This window comes from Drosophila teissieri, chromosome X (genome assembly GCF_016746235.2).
Source record: "Drosophila teissieri strain GT53w chromosome X, Prin_Dtei_1.1, whole genome shotgun sequence".
NCBI classification, from domain to species: domain Eukaryota; kingdom Metazoa; phylum Arthropoda; class Insecta; order Diptera; family Drosophilidae; genus Drosophila; species Drosophila teissieri.
The window spans coordinates 23,001,522-23,019,181 of NC_053034.1; the positions used below are offsets into that span (position 1 = coordinate 23,001,522).

Sequence of the window (17,660 nt, forward strand, 5' to 3'; positions counted from 1 at the left end):
GATACGCGCGCATTGTGTGTGCCTTATTATAATAAAGCTTTGTAATAAAAGATATATGTACGCAAACGAAGTAAATGGCGAAACCAACATCGCCAAAGAAGGACCAGCCATACAAATGAAATGTCCCTTTTTTTTTTTTTTGGTTTTCCATATCTAGCTCGACAAGCCCTTCCTACAAGCGGCTTTCATATCCTGGACAGTTTTATTGCCTGTCTTTTCGCGGTGAGCTCCCATGCGTTGGTGATCTCGGTTTGCCTTCTTCTTCAACTTCTTTCTAGAAGATGAAACAGCAGCTGCTGTTGGCGGTGAGGATAATGCGTCTGACATGATTATTAATCAGATTCTTTTACACGGTAAGGGTAGATGGAGTTTGCTATAAAGCGGCAAGTTTGAAAAGGAATGGTTTCCTCGACAGTGTCAGATATCCAATTACAAAAGTTTTAAGATACCGTGCAACGTGGAACACGCTCTGTGAGCGGAGTAATTAATATTTGTATTTAGCGTGGGTATTTTTTATACATGTATGTTGGCTGTTATGTAGCACAGCTTGGAACACGATGAATGTAAAAACACGTGTCGTGTTCCTCCAAAACTGTGGATCAAAATGTAATGAAAATTTTTGCATAAATAATAAATAAAATTACAAAAGTTTTAAGATACCGTGCAATGTGGAACACGCTCCGTGAGCTGAGCTATAAATATTTTAAGTTAGCGCAGAGCTCTTATTGTTAATAAAGCGGTTCACGACATGGATTGGCTGCGGTACTTGTACTAGAGAAAGAGGCATTTTTAAATGCCTTTAAACTCCTCCCACTGTTGCGCGATTTTCTGGAAAACTGTCGATAATTTTTTGATGCATTTTTCCAGGATCAGTACTTATCACGGCATTCCGGAACACGCTCTGTGAGCACCACAATAGACACCAAAATGACATTTAAGGACTCATTTTTGTATGGGATGGTTCATAGATGGACCCACTGTTATGCCATTATCTCAAAAACTGTGGATAATTTTTGTATGAAATTTTCCTGAATAGTCCTTAAGAAAATGTCCTTTAAGGTGGTCTGGCGTGCATTATTATCCACTCTGCGAGTGGAGATACTCCTTAAATAGTAGGGAGCCGAATTTTCAATTGCATATTTTATATACTTTCTTGAGTCCTGTAAACTTAAGTAGCACATAGATAGTTAGATCTTTCTTTTCTTAACATTTTTGCATTTTTATTTTTTGCAATTCTTCTCTAAATAACGAAAATTTCCACCGTTCCGCCCTCGCCGCTAATTTAACGCACATGTTTTAACCAATATAATAACTTTGCAGTCGCTACAGGCGCCGCAACCAATTTTTAATAATATCGGAAATTTCGGGCCTAATTTTTGATAAAAACTCGTCGCAATTAAAAGGCCTATTATGTCCCATAAAAACTTCAATTGGCAATACTGGGCGGCAATGGATATTATTAATTCTTAGAAGAATAGGCCATAACTGTGCTCTATAACTCTTATAAATTGGAAGTCAGTCAGTGTTTATATCGATGCTCAGTCTGTCCGGCAATTGGGGAAACGCTGATACTCGTAGTTTCATTGTTTTGCTATACCGAGATGTAACTAGGGGCCGCCCGCTACTTTACTAATATCGGGTTTTTCAGAACAATTAAGTTTATAAAAGGGCTTAACTTTCAACTTATGAGCATTTAACATCTCAATAAGTTCTATGGCACATCCTCGTGTTGGCTTATGCTTTAAGTACCAATTTTTATGTGTATTTAAATCACAGGTATCACGAGCATGTCCACTTAAGCTATCTAGAGATCATCACCTTAAAAATTTGTTCTTTTCCTGTTCTGGGCTTGAAGTTATTGAGAAAATATCGCAGTCAGACGAAGCCTCAGAAAATAGTGTATTTGCCATGGCAATATTTTTTGAATTATAGGTATAATTTTATGGGTTTAATTTTTAAATACCTTGATAGAAGTTTTTGTTTTACCAGTCTTCAGATTTTAGGCGTCACAGTTTTTCCTCCTTGGCTACTCGTTATGGATTTGGTCTTTGGTTACTTTCTCCTTTAAGTTCGGTCTGCAGCTCGCTTGGTTTTCCGAATTTACCCGGGATTTTTATTGTTTTTCAGTTATAGATGGATTTTAAACATTGCTTGTGAAAAACTCTTTTCAATTTTTTATCGTAGCGAGTGAAAGCGTTTTTATATTTTATATATTTTTTATTTTAAAATAATTTTTACCGTTTTTTGTTTGCTTTGCGGGTGAAGTTATGGAGACAGACTGACTTTGTGGTTCGGTATCCACAATTTAATTTACCTCTGATTACACTTTAGTTGTAATATCTAGGTACCAGAATTTGTGTTTTGAGTACAAAATTGCCTGGTTTGAGACTTGGGTAGTAATAAGGTAAGTAAATCTACGTTATTGTATACTTGAGGATCACCTAAAAACGACATCTGGTAACATTATCGCTTTCATTGATTGTTTACATTAGCGACAAGTGCAAGAATTCGAATATTTGTTTTCAAACTAAAATAACATTGTTATACCCGTTACTCGTAGAGTAAAAGGGTATACTAGATTCGTTGAAAAGTATGTTACAGGCAGAAGGAAGTGTTTCCGACCATATAAAGTATATATATTCTTGATCAGGATCAGTAGCCGAGTCGATCTGGCCATGTCCGTCTGTCCGTCCGTCTGTCTGTCCCTATGAACGTCGAGATCTCAGGAACTACAAAAGCTAGAAAGTTGAGATTATGCATACAGACTCCAGGGACATAGACGCAGGGACATATGTTGCCACGCCCACTCTAACGCCCACAAACAGCCCAGAACTGCCACGCCCACACTTTTGAAAAATGTTTTGATATATTTTCATTTTCGTATTAGACTTGTAAATTTCTATCAATTTGCCAAAAAACTTTCTGCCACGCCCACAAGCCGCCAAAAACTGTCAGTGTTAAAGACTATCCTTCGCACTTCCACTAACTGAGTAATGGGTATCAGATAGTCGGGGAACTCGACTATAGCGTTCTCTCTTGTTTTTTATATTTATTTTCAGCAACCCCCGCCAGAAGGACGGTACCGCCATATCGCTAGGAGCTCCGCCAGTCATCGCCGAGGGGAGTCATCGAAGTTGCAGCCAGTTTGGTTTCAGCAGCTAGGTTTCTTGTCATGGTGAGTATAAGTTATAAAAAGGTACTGGGGTTAGTTTTATAGTTTATTACCGCACTCCCGTTTAGGTGAGGGCTACGTTTGTTTTTTTTCATATATATATGTATATATATAGTGCTCACCCCGTGAGAAATGCTTGTGTAACTTGTGTTAACTACGAATTCCCTCGCGGCAGTCAAGAATCGAGACAGGATCGGCCAGGATAACTCGTTGCAGGAGAAGAAACGCTCGGACGACGGCCCCATCATAAGCCCATTTCGCCTGGAGTCAGCCAACTGGAGCCACCAGGCGAGGATTCGTTGCCAAGGGCTGTGAAAGGATAAGTGATTAATTGTATCGTTGTTGTTTGGTTGACTGAGTTGTTTTTGTTTTTAGTTTTTAGCGAATTTTGCGAGGAAGCTAAATTTGGTGATCATTTTTTTGACGCGGGTCAGTGTGTGAATTTGCGACTGACGAATTTTGGCATTTTGGCTAGCAGTAGGTCCACTCATCGACGGATGACTGCAGCATGGAGACGGAGTGTAAATTCGCAGGATTGTCAGCCTCGTTTTCGTTGGTTTGTGATCTTTTAAATAATTTCCTTGATTTATTTTGAGCCGATTACATATTTATATTCTTTGTTTATAAGAGATTCGTCAGCATGCATCCGGGGTTACATCATGCAAGGAGTGGTTTATGCTGCCGTCAGGGGGCCAAAATGCGTTTTCGTGGTGGCAGGATTCAGGCATTTCGGCGAGCAGCAGCACCACGCAACTTGTGCTAGGGAGGACTACAGCAAGATGTTCAATAATGTATATAATTCATTGTAATTGTATTGTGTTTTTTTTTTGTGGAATATTTTAAATCGATGGGGCGATTGATGTCAACATTGCAGCCATACTAACCCAGCAGTCGGGGTGGCTGTCAGGATTGCAGGTCCTTGGAGGGAATGGATCAGGGGCCTTGTGCCATGCAAGTATTGCTTGGTTTGCTATTTTTGTTAATTGGTTTTCTTATCCCTTTGCGTCGCTTTTGTGTTATTATCAGTGTTGGGACAGGTACGCTATATTTTTACCTAGGTAAGGTACAAGGTTTTTACAAAAATAAGTACCTAGGTAAGGTAAAAGGTTTTCAAATTTTTCTGTACCTAGGTAAAGATAAAAGGTAAAAACAAGTTTACGAATTTTTAAATTTTTTATTCGGTACTTTTTAAAAATAAAATAACAGTTCATATTTAAACTTACAAAAACTTTTATAGTATGATTAACTTACTTAATTAATGGTTTTTTTAAGCATAACTAAGGTTTCGAATACGTGATCTCCCAGCCTATTTCTTTTTGTAGTTAGTATTACTAACTTTACAACTAAAAATTCTTTCAACGAGAGCAGAGCTGGGAAGGACAGTGTTAAACTTTAAAAATACATTAAGAATTCGCTTATATTTATGCAAAGAAGTGACATTTTTGTCGAGATCGTTTAAATAGGCTAAAACTTCCAATTCAAATTTACAGTAATCTTCTCTGCGTTTATCCAACATCGTCCTTATAGTTTTCCGGCACGGAATATTTACCGAACGCCCAGCGAATGCACCCAAAAGGGATATAAAACTTGCCACGGTAGATAGTGGCAGCATTTCAGCGATAATATAGTCGCAAATTTTGTTGTTTAGCTACAAAAAGAGGTTATTAAAATATATATGAATTATTATAAAATATAATTTTTTTTTCTTTACCTGGCTTGAACTTTGGAAACAGAAGAAATTTGCTTGCTTAGGCTCTGATAATTTATTCTCTTCCTTTGTTGCCACTTTTGATTTCATGGCCTCATATGACGCGTAGCTGTTTGGATGCACCCTCTACAAAAAAAGTATTAATAGAATAAAATATTTTTAAAACATCATAACATTTAATTTTGTGACGGAATTTTGGCCAAATATTGTATGTGCGTATGTAAAAATGAATGGCTACATCAATATATTTTATCAATATTTTGGCGCCAATTATTGTATGTGCGTATGTAAAAATGAATGGCTACATCAATATATATTATCAATATTTTGGCGCCAATTATTGTATGTGCGTATGTAAAAATGAATGACTACATCAATATATATCATCCATTTCCAATATATATTGATGTAACCATTCATCTTTACAAACGCAAAAAATTCCGTCACAAAAGCACACATCATATGTATGTACATACATATATATGTATATGTACATATGAAATAAAATGTGCCGATTTGATTTGGTATAAGAAAACGTCGACACATCAAAGCACAATTTTTATATTTTCTGAATTCAATGCGCTTTTATTTACAAAATCATTTTTTCCATGTGCGTATGTACATATGTATAAATACACATTTCGGGCATAAATTATTTTCCGAGAAAATACCCTTTTAACACATTACAAAATTTGATTTTGTCAATAAAATGTTCTTTAATTTAAAAAGTATAAACGAACTTTTATATCCCGAAGAACAGAACTTATACTTATTTTCATTTACTTTACTTCACTTTTAACTTGCACAGAAATACACACATATGAACATATGTACATATAATATAATTATATTGTACTTGCCTTAAGATGTTTGTGTAAATTTCCAGTTAAATTTTCGTCGAATTTAATAGTTTTATTTACACACAATACATATTTGCCATCTGGCTTAAAAAATTGGCCATTTAAAATAACAGGTAGTTCCATTTTATTGGAGCTTTCTTTTTCGGACATTTTTCGTCTCTTGTATGTTCTGAGTTCTTTCACAAATTGTTAAGGTAGGATCAAATATGAGTTTGATTCAAGCTAATAATAGCCGAAGACCATTTGCGTGGAAAATGGTGCAATTAGAATCGAAACATAAATAACTTCCTGGTGGAATCAGCTTATTTTTATTATTGTGGAGTTCGATTATTTTGTTCAAAGGAAAATAATCAAAAAGTCTATTTAGTAATAAATAAAGCAAACACACATATTTCAGTACCTTTTTACCTAGCTTACCTAATTCTCTAGGTATACAAAAATTTGTACCTAGGTAAGGTAAAAGGTAGCATAATATTTGTATACCTAGGTAAGGTAAAAGATACCAAAAAATGGTACCTAGGTACGTACCTAGGTACAAGTATCTAGGTACTCCCCAACACTGGTTATTATTCATTTCTATTCTTTATTTCAGGAATTCTGTCTGCATGTCGAGGAATATATGTCGCTGCGGGACAAAAAGATAAATTCGAGGACCACAAATTCGGTTACTTAAAGGAGCAGGGGAACCGCGCTTTCGGCCAACATCGACGAGGAAGCATTGTATGAAGGAGACGTCTTTTAAGGATCATCGATTTTTTGTCAAATAAGACCTAAATGAGCGACATTTTGTACTGACTGAGGGATCCAGTCACCACTCGCGACAGCGCAGGAGTAGAATCAGCACTTGGAAGTCTGACCCCTTTTCTACCGCCAGTGGAGCTTCCGATTAAAAAGAGCGGCAGTAGTTTGACACTTTAAAGGATCAGCTGCAGTATATTACGGGTAGATGGCGTTGTACGAACATAAATGCAAGCTAAGTAGACTTAGCTGGACCATGTTTCGCCACGCGTTAATCCGTCTTGTGTCTCTTCTTTGCAGGTTCGTTTGCGCAGTAGAGTGTAGAACGTTACGATGGATTGGCGACAAATGTTTCAGATAAGTGGCATTGTGTAAAGAATAATGCTGTTGAGTCGACTTAGTTTCCTCATGCTTTAGCCGTTCGTTTATCCTGCTCGTGTCTCTTATCTTTGCAGGATCTTCAGTGCTTGGCCAGGAGGGTGTCTTCATTCAGGAGTGCATCGTCAGGATCAGCAAGGTCACTGCGTCGATAGGCGTCGGATAGCTTAGGTGAGTATTGCTGTGGATATTCAACTAATTATTAATGAACTTTATTATTTTTTTTCTAATTTTTCCCCAGGATATTGAGACGAAGATATAAGTTCATTGCTTTGCAGGTTTTCAATGGAGCTGAAGAGGGCCTTTCTTCGCTTTTCGTCAAGAATTTTTAGCCAACCGACTCCTTCATCTCCGTATTATTAATTTTATTTATTTTATTTTAAATTTAGTTTCATAAGTGGATGTCCCTAATTCATAGTATAAGTCTCATTAACATGTCTATTTTCTCCTCGTCGTTAGAGAAGCTTTTTTGTAGGTAGGTATTTGGTCCATGTTTCTCGATAATCCTTGTTTTAGCCTAGTTTGAAGTTTACGACTTTTACTTGCCGTTTGTAGAATTTGTTCCGCCTTTGCCGGCATTCCTGCGGCATCGGTTTAGCCTTTTCTGAATGGTTGCGGTGTGAGTGGAGAAACGCGGTTGGTTTAACATTCCGTCATTTCTGTTTGGCCTGAAAAGATTTCGCCACTCTCCTTTTGAGGCTCTCTAGCGAGAGTTTGTGGGATTCCTCAACGATTCCTGAGAGATCTCTAGGGATTCCTTAGGGATTGGTACTGAAGTGTAATAAGAGCGGGAAGAAGAGTGTGGCTGTCTTGTGTTCAATTTTGCCCCCTTACCCTTGTGTGCGAGGTATTGGAATTAAGTACTGAAATTCCCTGCCCGAAATTTTCCTCGCGCAATGTTCGAAAAAACAAATATTACAGGCTTCGTCTAGCGAAGTTTCGAATACAGAAGTTAAGCCGAATTCGGACAAAGCTCTGCCGCTTCATATTTGTTGTTTTTTTCCAAATAGTGCAGAGCAGTGCCCGAAAATGAGACATAAACTTTTTAGCAATTCGATAAAAATTTACAAGACATCAAAAAATATCAAAAGGTTTTCCTTCTGCCAGCCAGGACTATGCACCCCGCAGAAACGAACTTGCGCTGCGCTTAAGTCTGCGAAAGCTGCATACTTTATCTCAACATTCTAGCTATCGAGGCGTTCATACGGACAGACGGACATGGTCAGTTCGACTCGGCTATTGATCCTGATCAATAATATATATACTTTATATGGTCGGAAACGCTACCTTCTGCCTGTTACATACTTTTATTTAAGGTATTTTTTACAAATTTTATAAAGAACTTGTTTGCTCATTTTGGGAATTTGACTTGTTTGTGTTATATTTTATTAAAACACGTTGCTTAGTTGATAGCGAGAGTTTATGTATAAGTACATACCGTTTTATTTGTACTCATGTTTTAAGGAATTTTGAAACACAATCAAGTTAAATCTATTTGAACGTCTGTATCATATGCTCCCTTCTAATCAGATTATAAAATAGTTAACCTTTGTAGGTTTCACTCTTGGGAATTATATGTTTGTGATAAAGATAAATAATCTGTTGTAATTTGGAATTCCAAAAATGCTGAAAAAAAGATACCCAATCTTTATAAAGATCTCAAGGGCTGACAATCGAACGCAATGTTGTCAATGTTGTCGGCTTATTTGATTTCCTAAATATAAAATTACACTATTAAAATCATGCAAGGATGATCAATAATAGTATCTGCCATCAGGAAGTCATACTTTCTTTCCTTTTAAACCGCCATTTAACATAAAGGAATTGGATCATGAGACTCTTAGCATCAACATTATATAAACAGAATATTATTAGAATATTAGGATTAGACTGGTCAGCTGGAAATATTCCGTACACATGTCGCAAAGGAATACTTTCACCATTTGACAAGTATCATATGGTTATAGCTATAGCCGTTATTCGTAGAGTAAAAGAGTTTATTAGATTTGTTGAAAATTATGTAACAGGCAGAAGGAAGCGTTTCCGACCATATATATATATATATATATATATATTCTTGATCAGGATGAATAGCCAAGACGATCTGGCTATGTCCGTCTGAACGTCCGTCCGTCCGTATGAACGTCGAGATCTCAGGAACTATAAAAGCGAGAAAGTTAAGACTAGCTCAAGAGTCTCGATTCATGTTGCCTCGCCCACTCTAACGCCCCAAAACCGCCACGCCCACACTTTTGAAAAATGTTTTGCTATTTTTTCATTTTCATTTTCTTATTAGTATTGTCAATTTCTATCGATCTACGAAAAACTTTTTGCCACGCCCACCCTAACGCCCACAAATCCCCAAAACTGCCACGCCCATACTTTTGAAAAATGTTTTGAAATTTTTTCACATATTTGTTTGTCTTGTACCGCACCCCGCACCACGCAGCCCAGACCCCGCACCCCGCACCACGGACCACGGACCACGCACCCCACATCCCGCGGCCCAGACCCCGCACACCATACTAACGAGTGCTTGAAAACAATTTGAATGCGCCTTACGGATCGTAAACACTCGCCACATCTGATCCAATTCGGATGCACTAACAGGAGCTCAGGCGCGATAAAAGCTGCAGCTGAGGCTGCTTATCTGCTTCGGTCGGAACGAAAACAGGGAGAAACAAGAGAGAACGCTATAGTCTAGTTCCTCGACTATCAGACCCGTTACTCATCTAAAGCGATCGAGAAAGTTAAACATTCTTTTTGGCATTGGGGCGCGGGGGTTATGGGCGGCTTGTGGGTGTGGTAAACAATTGTTTGGCATACCGATAGAAATTGGAAAGACAAATAATAAAATGGTCAGATCGACTCGACTATTGATCCTGATCAAGAATATATAAATGGGCAAAAACGCGTATGGTCAAATTCGCTTCCTTTTGCCTGTTACGAACGAACAACGAATCTAGTATATTCCCATGTTATGTATAAAATAAATAATTTGTTATTTTAAAGGGGCCAAAACAGTTGATATCGCCACTAGAATCTGCATGTCTAATCTGAACTTTTATCTTTTATAGTTTCCGAAATCTCGACGTTCATACGGACATGGCTAGATCGACTTGGCTATTGCTCCTGAATATGAATAAACAAAATAAGTCTATAAAAACTGAAATTAAATTCATTTGGAGTACATGACGAAATTTATTTTTTAATTATAACAGTGCAGCTGAATCACAACGTATTAATGTAGATGGGATTTATACAGCTGATCAAGTTTTAAATCTAAAGAAATTAAGAAGTTATTGATCGTTATAAAAAAGATAAGGACCGATGCTTTACGTTCAAGGAAACCAGAGTTCGCCGATTTATCTCCCGGAACTAATGATGAATGTAATAAATCATTTTAAATTACAAATTAATTGAACGTTAATCGACAGAAAGGGAAAAGTTCATTCCACCGTGTGTTTGAATTTGATGTCGCAAGGCACAACACGAATCGAAATAAGCGTTTCAGAACCTTTTACTTTTTAGAAGTATACTGTGAATACGATCCCATGATTGAAATTGATAAATACTTTACGAACTTAACGCATGCTTCTAACTCATGCTAAGCGGTAGACGAGCATTTTAAGCGCAATACAAAATTGCAAAATCTTACAATAATAAAATCGTACAATAATTTTACATCTTACAATAATAAAATTGTCAATCTTATAATGCCGTCTCCATTTCGACATGCCTCTGAGGCAGTAGTGACCCTTGGCGCTGAACAGACGACCCACTAAAACGACGAAAAACTTGTCCTCAAATTCCAAATATTCCCGCTGTAAGCCAACTCTGCAAAGGAAGTAAACTAATAAACACAATCACAAAAATCACGCACAGAACAATACGGAACTACTACAAACGCATTACTTACCTAAAACAAATAAAACATGACTATAATCCTCCATCAAAGCAAACCGAAGTCACCTATGTACCTGAAAAACAATCCAAAATCAAACAAAACAAATTAATATACATAAAATACTTATCTCATTTTTATCGCATCCAATTCCATGGTCAAACTCGACGCTGCGGCCCTGAGAAACAACTCTCGGCCTTGCGGCTCCAAGATGTCACCCCACATGCAGCGGACACAGGACGCGGTGCTCCTGGCAATGCTCGGGGATCCTCGACCGAGACCCACTCAAATGATGGCTGCGCGGGACCCCTATCCAAATTCTCCCCACTCGACGACCGGCGGCAAATCCCTGCAATTTAGTAATTGCAAAGAACGAATAAATACCGCTGGAGCAGTAGAATCCACCACAAACTGACGGCTGCGAGGGAATTCCTCGTTGTAATCAATAAATAAATAAATGTAAATAAATTGTGGAGGCTTGTGGCAGATTTCATTCTGCTCCCGCTTGTCCACCAGAAAAGTTAAAGTTTATTAATTGAGTCAGAGCGAAACAACCCTTTTGTTTAACCTATAATATTTTAACCGATATTGAAGGCCTCGACTCTTTCGAGTTTTGTTTCGAGTTCATTTTAGGTTGATAGTTTTACTCTTTAAGGTTCTCTTAAAGACTGATGTTGGATTTAGAAAACATTTATATGGGAAAATTGCATTTACTTATTTATTTACTGATAAAAGTTAAATTCGCACATACCTATTTCTGTTTTCAATATAGGCAAATTAAAAACCTAGATAAAATAAACGTCTAGTAATGCAGGATCATATTCGTCATCCACTGATCGTAAATAAATGTTAGGTTGACTTGCCTCGATGAACTGTAATGGTCGGCATGGTAAGCGAAAAGAATTTGCAAATAGAAAAAATTTTAAATGCAATGTTGGCCACTTACAACTGAGAACTTGACTCTAGGGATGGGTTAGTTCATTCAGTGGGTATGCTTTTAGGCTGTGGTCGATAACCTCAGTCTAATCATCGATTAACATGTCCGAAAACGTTGCCCAACACTGAGAGCGTCTTCCAACTTTCCAATAGAAGCACAGCTATAATTATTGGAATTTGATGGTATATAAATGCCCACGCGGCTACAGTCCCGCTCTTTTCGTAACCAGAAAAATATTCCGGCTAAAACATTGTGAAAGTCCTCTTAATAGAGTTAAGGATTAAGCGCAACTACTTATTAACGTCGTCTGATCGGTGACGTGATCTGATCACATACTGGAGGGAAAAACGAAACTGCCCCAAAATTTTAAGTGACAACTGGGTTTTTCGCGGTGGTTGCCTCGCCTTGGAGCCCCAACCACGTGATTCGCCTAACCCCCTCGGAGGGAATTCTCCCAAGAGAATAGGTATGTCGCCTACTTGCACTAGTGCCCCAACTAAAACCCGCTCTGTTGGCAGTATCAAGTTCCATCTGGCCACCGGGCCTCTGCAAATACTGGCCGGTCGGAGGGATTTCTGAACACCAACTAGCGTTATTATACTGCGTAGGACAACCCCTGGCTACGGATAATTGAAGCAATTGTCTTTCCGGGAGCTACGCCAACGTCCCGAAGCCTTACCCTTCGATTAATCCCTGATTGGACACTCCGACCTATCTATATATGTATATATCGGTGCGCAGTAGAACAACTACAACTAACCGCACCGCAGGATGAGCTAAGCCGCAGCAGTTACTTTTCCCAGTCAGAATCTTTTTGGAAACCAAAACCTGGACCGTCAGCGGATAAGGGATTAGGATAAAAGTAGTACAGGTTGCTAGACCATACGGAAGTCGACTTGCGAGAGTGTGTTTTTTTCGTAACCGCCGTCATGTAGCCCCGTAATTTTTATACTTCAATTAATTTCCGCTAGCACTGACAACCCGTACCATCATTTCACCGCTGAAAGGCCTTTCAACGCTGGAACTGGACACATGTGAGTTCGTAAAGCTAAGAGTAATTTCGTATTGTCGTAGCGTATGCCATACCTACATTCTTGCAAGAACATTTCAAATGAATATAAAGATTAGGGGGTGACTGAAAAGAAAACAAAAAAAATATATATATCTAAACCTTGAAATTAACCGAAATTGAAATACTAGAGAGCCGTTACGAAAGGACATTTTTTTTATTTTTTTGTTTTTCCATAACGCGACCCCATATGGCCTAGCATTCTTATTCAAAAATATTTCTAACCTTATGCATAGTTCATTTAATAGAAACCCCAACATTTAACCATAAATATTAAGATAAGACATTACAAAATGAATTAAATGAAATACTTTTAGATCTAAGGAAATGTAATGAATGGAAATTTCGATAGTAGTTTAAGTAAATGAAGGAGATTTTTTTAGTTTTCTTAATTTGTTTTGAGTAAGCGCTCAATGAAGTTGCATAAATGAATACTATTACTACATCTTATTTGTTCGGCCGTCCAGCCTCTTTTGTAAATAAATTTATTATATGAACTTAAAAAAAAAATCATGAATTGCTAAACCTGTAATTATCCTGAGTTGACATAGCAGCTTAAATAAAATCGGAAGTCTCTATAGGGAATCTTCGAAGATGCTATCGTGAAGATTATGGTCGGGTTGGGTAGAGAAAGCGAGGTTCAAATTCCACCAAAGACCTTGCTACCGTTTAGTCTTGCTGTCGTCTGTAACATTTTTCTTTTTTTCACTTGGCGAGTTCCGTTTTATTTTTTAAGTTTTCTTCTTTTAGTATGGAATCTACAAGCCTGGTAAATTATAGTTTCCGTAGGAATCCTAACAATTAAAGTATGTGTGGATCGTTATGAAAGGCAATCCGACCCACCCCATCGCCGAAAGAGCTAAGGCACCAGAGGATTCCGCCCGCCATTATTCATAATCGAGTAGGAGAAAAGACGAAAATGCTGTTCCAATGTTTTTGTTGCGGGTAGATGACATAGATGGTTCAAATACTCCCCTTAAGAATCGATTTATCGAATCCTCTAAGTCGGTAGCCTTTACATAATTTTGATTCGATCCTTCAATTATTACTACTTTAGAGTCTTGGGTTAATGGAACACTTGTTTCATTTACTGAGTCAACAAACTCTACAATAAGATCCATTTGTATGCAGTGCCGAGGTATTATAAGAACTGATCCTGCGCAATTTAAGGTAATCCATTTTTATACAGCCATAGGACTTTCATTTGTCTTCGTTTGTCTGTATATTAATCGTTTGTTTACTTTTTTGATTATTTGAGATCATAGGTGTTTAGTTTTGTGAGACAGGCAGGGAGCCAACATATTGAACTTTCAATACTTTTGCTGCGGCTGGCAGCTGATAGCTTGGCGTTTAATATTCTTCACTGTATAATGTTGCAAATTTGGTATGGGTTTTGTTATGGCTGCAATGGTCCTCGTAAAATTGGAGATTAAAACTGAATAAGCTAGTTTAGAGCTGGCATCGGAGACGCAAAGCAGTTTACGTAAAATTAAATAAAGAATTAGCTGCCTAGTTTAAATACAACACTAGGTTTGTCCAAGAGTTTTTTTTGTTTTTAAACGTGCTGGACCATTCGGAAAAGAATGGGGCTAGTATAGATATTAGGTATAGCTCATAACTAGTAAACACGTACCAACTAAGCTATTTATACCCGTTACTCGTAGAGTAAAAGGGTATACTAGATACTAGATTCGTTGAAAAGTATGTAACAGGTTGAGATTCAGCATGCCGACTTCAGAGACATAGAAGCAGCGCAAGTTGGTCGATTCATGTTGCCACGCCCACTTTAACGCCCACAAACCGCCCAAAGCTGCCACGCCCACACTTGTGAAAAATGTTTTTATATAAAATGAAATGAAAAATGTTTTGATATTTTTTCAGTTTTGTATTAGACTTGTAAATTTCTATCGATTTGCCAGAAAACTTTTTGCCACGCCCACTCTAACGCCCTCAAACCGAAAAAAACTGTCAGTGTTGCAGACTCGCCTTCGCACTTCCACTAGCTGTGTAACGGGTATCAGATAGTCGGGGAACTCTCTTGTTTTTGTATTAGTCTTGTAAAGTTCTATCGATTTGCCCAAAATCTTTTTGCCACGCCCACTTTAACGCCCACAAACCACCAGCTGAGTAACGGGTACCAGATAGTCGATGAATCGTTTTCTCTTGTTTTTTTCTAATGATTATCTACTACATGTATTTTATCCTTCAATTCGTATTACCTTTTTCCTAGCTACTTCCAAAACTACACGTCGTCCGGTATTATTTATTTATTTTTACGCGCGAGTCCCACGGCCACACCTCCCGCCCAACCGACCAAGGGCCGCTGCCGTGTATCGTACGACTCGAAAAGAATGAGGAAATATATATATACTAGTAAGATCTAGGAATTTCTTTAAAACGTTAGTATCGATCGCTTTAAGAGCCTCAGAGAGTCAGAGAGATAGTAGGATAGAATCTTTTATAGTCATAATACTCTGCAAGTATCATGCAACTCATAGTTATATCTACATTGATTTAAAATTGGGGGTGAGAAATTTCTAGTGAATCCGCTTGGAACAGAGAAGTTTAGCCGACTAACCAAGTCGGAACTATCAACTTCACCACGAATAAGACTGAAAATAAAGTCGCGTGTGTTGAGTTGACCAACAAAAGGTCGTAACTTTACACTTGGAACCATTTAAGTTTAATAATAGCCATCTAGATCGGATTGTAAGTCCAAATGGCAAGAAATGTCCCTATACTGCAGGCATAATTTAACATCGTCAGCGTACATAAGTACACGCAAAAGCTTTATTATTAAGGGAATGTCGTTAATGAATAAGGTAAAAAGGAGCGGACCAAGGTGGCTCCCTTGTGGGACACCGGATGTGACTCGGAGAATACAAAAATGAGAATTGTTAAAGAGGACCCGTTGAGCCCTGCCATTCAGATAACTTAAATCCAATCTAGAAGATCAACAGGGAACCTAATAAATCAAGTTTCCTTACTGAAAGTGAATGATTAACAGAGTCAAATGCTTTATGCTGATCAGTCCTTTCAAGCCACCTTTAGTTTGACGCATAAACAATTTCAGTTTGTTCGCAACCCCGAGGCCAGTATCACAACAGTATTTTAGATTTGGGTCTTTAGCTAGGTCATCACTTGTTCGGCCGTTGAAACCAGCGCACCAGTGTGCACCATTCTATTACATAGCCAGCAGGTCATTTTTGACTGCTCAGGCTTTATTACCTGACGGCATTTGTTTTGGAAGCAGACAACATCGGTTTCCATATTTAATTAGATTCTGACCACTGTACAAAAACACAAAATCCAAACTTGTAAGCGAGCTGTGAAATGTACCGCAAGAGCGCAGACTGCACGCTTAGAACTTTGGATTTTGTGTGGGAGAGCGAGAGAGCGGGTGCTCAGTGCAGTTTATGTGCAAAAACAACACCGAACAGCACTACGGACACCGCACGAAAGAGAGAGTAAGCAAAACACAAAGACAACAAGAGAGAACGCTATAGTCGAGTTCCCCGACTATCTGATACCCGTTACTCAGCTAGTGGAAGTGCGAAGGAGAGTCAACACTGACAGTTTTTGGCGGCTTGTGGGCGTTAGAGAAGGCGTGGCAAAAAGTTCTTTGGCAAATCGATAGAAATTTACAAGTCTAATACAAAAATGAAAAAATATCCAAACATTTTTCAAAAGTGTGGGCGTGGCAGTTTTAAGCGGTTTGTGGGCGCTAGAGTGGGCGTGGCAACATGCTGAGTCTCAACTTTCTAGCTTTCTGTTCCTGAGATCTCGACGTTCATACGGACAGACAGACGGACGGACAGACGGACATGGCCAGATCGACTCGGCTATTGATCCTGATCAAGAATATATATACTTTAAATGGTCGGAAACGCTTCCTTCTGCCTGTTACATACTTTTCAACGAATCTAGTATACCCTTTTACTCTACGAGTAACGGGTACAAAAATAAAAATTAATGTATAAATTAAATAAAGAAGTTATTCTTAAGTATACAAAACAAGAGAAAATGCTAGTCGAGTTTCAAAACTATCCGATACTCGTTGCTTAGCTAGTGGAATTATAAACGAGAAATTTCCACAATTTTTGGAATATCCGTAGAAATTGGAAAAATAATAAAATAATAATACAAATTGAAATTTTGGGCGGTAAGTTCGTTTGCAAATCGATTGAAATTTACAAAACTAATAAAAAATTAAAAAATAACAAATCATTTTTCAAATGTGTGGGCGGGGCAGTATTTGGCGGTGGCAACATTGGCTGCCTATTAATCTCAACTTTTATAGCTCCTACGATGGAGGCGTTCATAATACCTCTAGAATTTCCTAGGTAATTATTGGGAAATTCTCTAGAATTCCCCGGGAAAGCGTCGGTAATTTCTCAAGTATTGTTTCAAATTTCCTAAAAGCTATATTCCCCGTTAAAAGTACAAAAAATACTCCATAAAAATCTCACCAAAAATTATGCATTTAATTTCCATTTAGTATTTTGATTTATTATATAATTTTTCCGGCAGGACCAGAGGATACGCGTTGTTCAGCTTATAAGCTTTTTTTATAGCTGTTTTTAATTATAAGACGACGATTTAAATGTAGAGATTTTCAAAAGAATGTATTTTATTTTAGTTTATTAAAGCGATAATTGGCATCGATGGGCATATGTTTTTATTACGAAAGCAAATGATAAGCTAATTGATAAAGCTAATTGATGATAAAGCTAATGGCAGAGCGAACAACAGAACGATAAGTCAAAAGAGAGGGAGCGCATAAGAGGAGACCTTAGATGATCCCGTAAATTGTCTTCAGAAACGGCCACACTAACCATTGAGGAACGGTCACATTCGGTGTGGGCAAATACAGAACGGTCACTCTCTATCGCAC

At 37.9% G+C, this 17,660-nt stretch overlaps 1 long non-coding RNA gene across 1 annotated transcript; it reads left to right on the forward strand.

The window, feature by feature from the left end:
- The first annotated feature begins 3,058 nt into the window (after nucleotides 1-3,058).
- LOC122624790 lies at nucleotides 3,059-3,922 on the forward strand. The gene is made up of 3 exons (XR_006326512.1): nucleotides 3,059-3,175; nucleotides 3,348-3,728; nucleotides 3,801-3,922. It is a non-coding gene; the product is annotated as an uncharacterized LOC122624790 (long non-coding RNA).
- Nucleotides 3,923-17,660: the final 13,738 nt, after the last annotated feature.